The sequence below is a fragment of the Magnolia sinica genome, chromosome 19 (genome assembly GCF_029962835.1).
Source record: "Magnolia sinica isolate HGM2019 chromosome 19, MsV1, whole genome shotgun sequence".
NCBI lineage: Eukaryota > Viridiplantae > Streptophyta > Magnoliopsida > Magnoliales > Magnoliaceae > Magnolia > Magnolia sinica.
Window position 1 is genome coordinate 66,461,862 of NC_080591.1, and position 7,283 is coordinate 66,469,144.

Consider the following 7,283-nt stretch of genomic DNA (forward strand, 5'->3'; position numbering starts at 1 on the left):
GCACAATAGTTATTCCGAATTTCTTTGGAACTATTAAGTTGGATTCACCCAAACACTATCGGATATTGGGTAGATGATTCCCACATCCAATAATTTGATCACCTTCTATAGTTTGGATTGAGACGCCTTTGAGGTTATCTAATTGGTTTGGCGTCCTCATCGAGGTGGATCCGATGGGTGCATATGGAAGGGCTTATACCCTTGATGTCAGCAATGGTCCAGCCCAAGGCTCCTTTATAGTCCCTTAGAACTTTCAACAATTTAATCTCTTGATCCTTCTCTAAAAATGAAGAGATCACCACAGGATAAGGTTTATTTTCACCTAATTATACATACTTAAGCTCATTTAGTAGTGGTTTTAAATCAAGCTTTGGAACATTGGTTGGTGATGGCAGAGGTCGCGAGTCCTCAATAGATAGAATTTGAGTGTACTGTCTCCATTGGTACATACCAATGTCCTGGGTGGTAATGCTCTCAATATCATCACAAATTTCAGTAAATACTTTTTCTAAATCAGAATTTTTCAAGTCCCCAATGACTTGAATCAATTCCTTAGTCAGACTAGGTTCCAATTCCTCTTCTTCTATCAAGCAGTCCATGAAATTCAGCTCATGGATCTCATTATTATCAATGGGCTACTTACATAGATTGAAAATATTTAGCTCTTGAGTCATGTTACCAAAAGACAAGTCCATCATTCCATTCCTGCAATTTATGATTGCATTTGAAGTTGCTAAGAATAGGCCTAAAATGATGGGAACTTAAGCACTAGCATTTGCACATGGTTCAGTGTCTAGTACAATAAAATCCATGGGGAAGCAGAATTTCTCTACTTGGACTAGCATGTCCTCTAAAATTCTCCTTGGTACCTTAATAGAACGGTCAGCGAGTTGGAGTGTAATCGTGGTTGGTTTATGCTCACCTAACCCCATTTGGTTGTAAACTGAATAAAGTACTAAGTTGACACTTGCACCCAAATCTAGCAAAGTATGCTCAATTTGGAAATTCCCAATAATACAAGGAATGGTGGGACTTCCCAGGTCTTTGTATTTGGGTACAGCCCTTTGTAAAATGATAGCGCTTACTTTCTCAGTAAAGAAGGCCTTTTTCTGTACATTTAATTTTCTCTTTACAGTGCACAAGTCCTTAAAATATTTAGCATATGATGAAATTTGTCTAATGGTATCAAGCAGAGAAATATTAACAGTAACCTTTTGGAGCACATCCCACACCTCTTGATATTTCATGGGGACAATTGTATTCCGAAGTCTAGATAGGAACAGAACTGGAGGCTCATATGACTTAGTCTCTTTATCATTTTGTTGTTACGGCTCTTGAACGATAATCAGTTCATCATTTTCTTGAGATAATGACTCATCCTCCGGTATTTCTACCGGTTGCATTATCTTATTATCGACCTTTTTTCCACTTCTCAAGGTAATGATGGCCTTAGCTTGTTCACGATGTAGCTCACTTGAATTTGAGCCTCCAATAAAATGTGTGTTTCCAAGGTTTGGCACAGTTTAAGAAGGAAAGGTGCATTTTTCCATAACATTTAGTTGAGTCTCAATCCTAACCATAGCTGTCTTTAATTCCTGATTTGACTGGATTAGAGACTGATTCATTTGAGCTTGAGAGTTCATGAATGCGATTAATGCATCCTCCACAGATGATCGCTTTGGTGGGGGCACATATGGTGCACTGTTAGGTGCCCCAAAGAAGTTGTTTTGTGCAGGCATTTGTGGTGCATTAGGCGCATTAATTTATGGTCCATTCCTCCAACTAAGATTAGGATAGTTACGCCAATTTGGATTATACGTGTTTCCCATTAATTGCATAACTGACCTTTGGTAGTTATTTATAGCATTTACTTGATCATGCTCATATGTGATATTTTGTACAACTGAGATTATTAGACAATCCTTTATGACATGGTTTGTACTACCACAAATGCTGCAAAAATTACTTAAAGAAGTGTTTGCTTTAACCATATCAACCTTCCTAATTTCTAAGGCTTCGACCTTTCTAGCCAATGCAACGAATTTTGCATTAAGGTCGTCTTCCTCTCTTAGGACATACATCCCCGCTTTCTAGGTCTAGTCTGGTCTGATTTAGCAGAGACATCCTATGTCTGCATATTCTCTGCTAACATATCTTGAAAATCTTAAGCCTCATTATAATCTTTGTCAAGAAAGGTTCCACCACATATCTTCTCTATGAACTGACAGGTATCCATGGTGAGCTCCTTTCGGAAAGCATCAATCACGTGTTATGGTTCATAACTATGATGTGGACAAGTAATTAGAATGTCTTTGAAGCGCTCCTAAGCTTGAAAAAATAATTCATTCCCCTTTTGGGAGAATGACATGATTTTTTGTTTTAGTGCATTTGTTTTGTGCTTGGGAAAAAACTTTTTCAAAAGCTCTCTACTTAAGGCTTGCCATGAAGTGGTATTACGTCTTAGAGAGTTGAGCCATACTTTGGCCCGATCCTTTAGAGAAAATGAGAATAATCTAAACTTAAGTACATCCTTATTGTCATTATTTACTTATAACATTGTAATTACTTTCTCAAAATCCTTGAGGTGCAAGTAGGGGCTTTCAGAATCCAAGCCATGAAATTTAGAAATTAATTTAATCACACCTAGTTTAAAATCAATGTTCCCTATGTGAGCAGGGAACACTATGTAAGATGGTAAAGTTGATCTCTCAGGGTGTAAATGTTCCCGTAAAGTCCGTGGCTGGTTTAACACATTCTTATGAACTTCATTTTCATCCTCAAGATGAGGATTAGGTTGATTTTCTCTGTTTTGATTTATAGTTGGATCTAACAGATTTGGATTTGGATTATCAATTGGGTCTACCATGGAATACAAGTGATGTTGAGTGCCTCTTCTAAGTGAATTATCAAGGCCTGGAACTAGTCCTCCTTCGGAGGAGAGTCGATTGTTTTGATCCCTACTCCAACGGGACATAAATCATCCACACCACATAACAATTACCACTAATTCAAATAACAAGTATGATACATAAAATAGAAACAAAAACTTAAACAACAACTCAGGCGGCAAGGGCGACCATGAGGGTTCAATCCACAAAGCAAAATAAATCAATTACCTATGCGGCAGGGCCGACCAAGAGGGTTTAATCCACAAAATAAAATAAATCAACAACCCAGGCAGTAGGGCCGACCATGAGGGTTCAGTCCACAAATCAAAAATAAATCAATAACTCCGGCGGCAGGGCCAACCATGTGGGTTCAATCTATAAAGTAAAATAAATCAACAATCCAGGCAGCAAGGCCGACCATGAGGGTTCAGTCCATGAAAAAAATAATAAATAAATCAACAAAAGTAAAACTAATGCAGAAATTAAACTATGCTAATTTGGAAAATAGGTTCAGCGGATGATCTTTGTGATCAAACAGCAACTGTATGACAACCATTGCACTTGGGTGATAAAATCCTAAGCAGAGCAACCTCATGTCATAGTTAGTGCTTGAAAGACCTAACTGAATTTACTTTCAGAGAAAAAAAAATCTACCGGAAATTTGGAGGGTTTAGAAGAGAAATTACCTTACTTACCTTAGCTATCTTGCACAGATCTGATCTATCTCAGTCTCTCCCCGGCAACGACGCCAAAAACTGGATTGCTTGCCTCCAAGTACAGAGGTTCGTAAGTAGTATCCCATTAATACATGGTCGATCCCACAGGGAGATGAATTGTGAGAAGGAAAAAATCAAATGCAAAACAAACTAAGTAATAAAAACTAAACTGATGGTTTGATTTTGGGATTTTTGAATGGATGTAATTCAATTGAATAAAATAACACCCAAGCTTCAAAGTTCTACGCATAGGTTAATGTTCCAAAATTATGATGACTTGGATAACATAACTAGGATCTGAGCACTATGGTCAGCCTAATTAGAAAATAAACAGTTTAAATATTTTAATAAGTGATATAAAATGTTAGAAAATCATGGATTTGAACCATTAATATATATTCTCAAGCGTCAGTGATTTTAAGAATTCAATATCAATGAGATAATGAAAATCAAAGAAATATAACGGGTTGAGAACCTCTCCTATCTAGGAAATCTGATTGATCTAGGGTAAGCCTATCCATCAATGTGGATCTCATATAATGGAAATATATGGATCTCACAAGAGGATAAAAAATAAAATGTAAATAATAGATAACATGCATACACCATCTTCTCATCATTAAAATAATCAATCATCATAATCTTTAAGAATTATTAAACCCATGTGCTTCCCTTCTACCTTGGGCTAGAAGGAACTTAGAAAAACTTAATTAAAATAAGAAAGAAATAAATAAATACAAATAGAAATGATCTTGAAAAATAACTTATAAAACTCTAATAAAATTAAAAACTCTTTAAAAACCATAAATTTTGCTTTGGGATGCCTTGAATGATGCTTAGGAATGCCTTAGGAAGCCCTATTTAGTAGGGAACTCCAATTTTCGTACAAAGTTGAAAAACCCTATAAACTACCTCAAATATACGCAGTTTTCCAAAATAGACTTATCGCTGCATAATTTGTTTAAACAGATTTCTTACTATGCAGTTTTCTAAAATAGACCTCAGAGCTTTAGAATACACTTTTTCATGACGATTTCAGGATTCTTTACTTCAAATCTTCGATTTTCTTCATTCTTCACTTGGTTTTCTTGGATCTTTGACATATGAATTCTTCAATCTTGGTCTCCTAAGATCCATCCCTTGCCTTGATGATTCTTGAGCATCAAATCCATGCTTTTTAGCACCCTTTTTCAATCCAAGCTCTTAAATTCACCTTACAACACATACATGAGTAAATAGAACATTAAGTTGATTCAAGTTCATAAAACCAAGATGTAAATAGGGAAAATTATGTAATATTTGAGTCTTAACAATAGACCAAATCAACCCCGCTACTCTTTTAGCCTAAAATTGACAATTAGAGTAATCATGACCAAATCTCCACTTTCACTAGCTATAAATAGGTCACACTATGAACATAGTAACTCCAAACCCTAATCATTGCTCATGAGAAATCTCAATACCTAATTCATTCCAGAAATGCCACGATTTTCTGAACAAGCTCTAGACCGCTCGTTGGTGGGCCACTAGTTCCAAAACTATAGAATAATGTCCGTCTTACTGGGCTCGACGTCCATTACGAGAGTTGGACCTAGGTACTGTCCAGAACCGCTCAACTTGAGCCAAAGGACGAGTGCATGAAAAGTGCAAATACCCTAAAGGAAGAAGTTGAAACTTAAATGAATTAGGTCATCAACTCTTATGCAAAGTTGAGGATTCGGACCATCGGTTTACGACCAAACTTAACATGTAGAGTAAGGATATTTTCCTACTCATATCCATATAGCCTCGGCCCCGATCCACCATCGGTGACCATTGAACATACTTCTAATCATATCTGTCGATCAGCACATCCAAATAGCGGGCCGATCATGTCCATACGTAGATCATCGTTAGGGCTAACTATTATACGGTGTATATTAATATGTACACCCCATAGTGGGCCCTAGAGATTAGAAAGACCCTCCCATAAGGTTAGTATAGTAAAAACCTAGCCTTTGGGACCATTTACACCAAATCTTGCACTATATAAAGGTTTCATTTGGGCACCCCTCTCCCCATGTGAATTTACCCTAGAAGAAAGAAAGGGAGAAAGGGAGAAGAAAAGACGAGAAAGAGAGAGGGAGAGCTTGGAAACATTAGGGTTTGTGCACCTTCACCCTTTCATCTCCTCTATAGTAACATTGTCCTTTATTGGTGTCGATTCGGCGACGATTAAAGGTAAGTATTGTGTTATGTTTGTAGGTTTAGGTCTTTGTTTAATTCCTTTCAATTTTTACAAACTTGTATACTTATTTAGGCATTTCAACGATGATTTCCTAACACCCTAACCCTATGGGCGCCATGAATCGAGCGGTTCGTCATAAGGTGCGGACTATTATCCTTAGGTAACAAATTACCAATTCTATGATGAACTTAATGATTTTGGATGCTAGATTGATATACATGTGTAGATTTTAGGAAATTCTATCTAGGAACCTGTTTGATGTGTATGCCTAACATGCATACAGAGATAAATTGATGTTTGATCAATCTGAAATGGTGTTTAGGCCTGGGAATTTTGCTGCATGTTCACCCTTGCATTTGATTTCTAGCATGAATTTCGATACTTTTGTATGTCTGCATTTCCTGTATTGTGAATAACATATGAAATTTTTGTCTCTTAGAAAAAAAAATCCAATTCCATGTACGTGTGTGTCTAATTTTCGCTGCTATGAATAGATTGCATTCATTTTGATATTCTGAAAATTATGTCTTGATTGCTTGTGTGTTATATTCTATGAATATTTGATGAGAAATCATGACTATCTTAATATGTTAAGAATTGAAGTCCTTTTGTCTGGGTTGGTCAGGAACCTATAAATTATGAAGGCAGCCCCATCTGTTGGGCCGTTCCGAGACTAGACTGACCAATTTGGGTGAACTCGTATATATGACAGTAGGGGGACTACATGAGTTGCTTTCACCCAATGTCGTGCGGCACGTGCTCGCCTAAGTTTGGGTGGTTGGGTCCACCAACTGACCAACAGTATTTGTTAATCATGTTTGCTCACGCATATTTGGAACCTGGAACACCCCTCACCCACTAACGCCTACTGACAACAGCTAGAAATTGATCCACAATCTTATGAGCCAGGAATGGTGGAATGAGATACTATGTCCAAGCTATTAGCCTACGCTGGGGTGATAAGCCTCCCCGTAGTGACCACGAGCGATTCCGCTTCCCAACACTCCCCACGTGCTTGCAAACGGGGGTGAGAACTCCGATGGAAATAAAGATCGTAGGGTCTTGGCCTCGCACATTGAGGGATTTTGGCCTAACAAATGGATGAGGGCATTGATATCGTCGGGGTGTACCAGTTTTCCCAACCTGTTGGATGAACGAAATTAACTAAATACTCGACTAACATTATCCATGCATCGCATTAGCTAGGATTTGGCGACTCGGCAATTGAGGTCACAATGAAGGAGTGGTGGTCATGCGGGACCGTGAAACGAAGTCGCTCGAGGGAGTGTTGTGGGTGAGGTCATGCATCATATCATAATTCAAGCATACGCATTTAACAAGATTAGTTAGAGATGTATGAATTTATGATTTTCATTAAATTCATCATGGAATTGTTATTTGATATAACTTATGGCCAATGGCACCCACTGAGTTAGCTACTCACTCCCACTC

The 7,283-nt window shown here is 37.7% G+C and overlaps 1 non-coding gene across 1 annotated transcript; it reads left to right on the top strand.

The window, feature by feature from the left end:
* The first annotated feature begins 2,279 nt into the window (after positions 1 to 2,279).
* Positions 2,280 to 2,386, top strand: LOC131235848 (small nucleolar RNA R71). Its single transcript, XR_009166367.1, has one exon. It is a non-coding gene; the product is annotated as a small nucleolar RNA R71 (small nucleolar RNA).
* Positions 2,387 to 7,283: the final 4,897 nt, after the last annotated feature.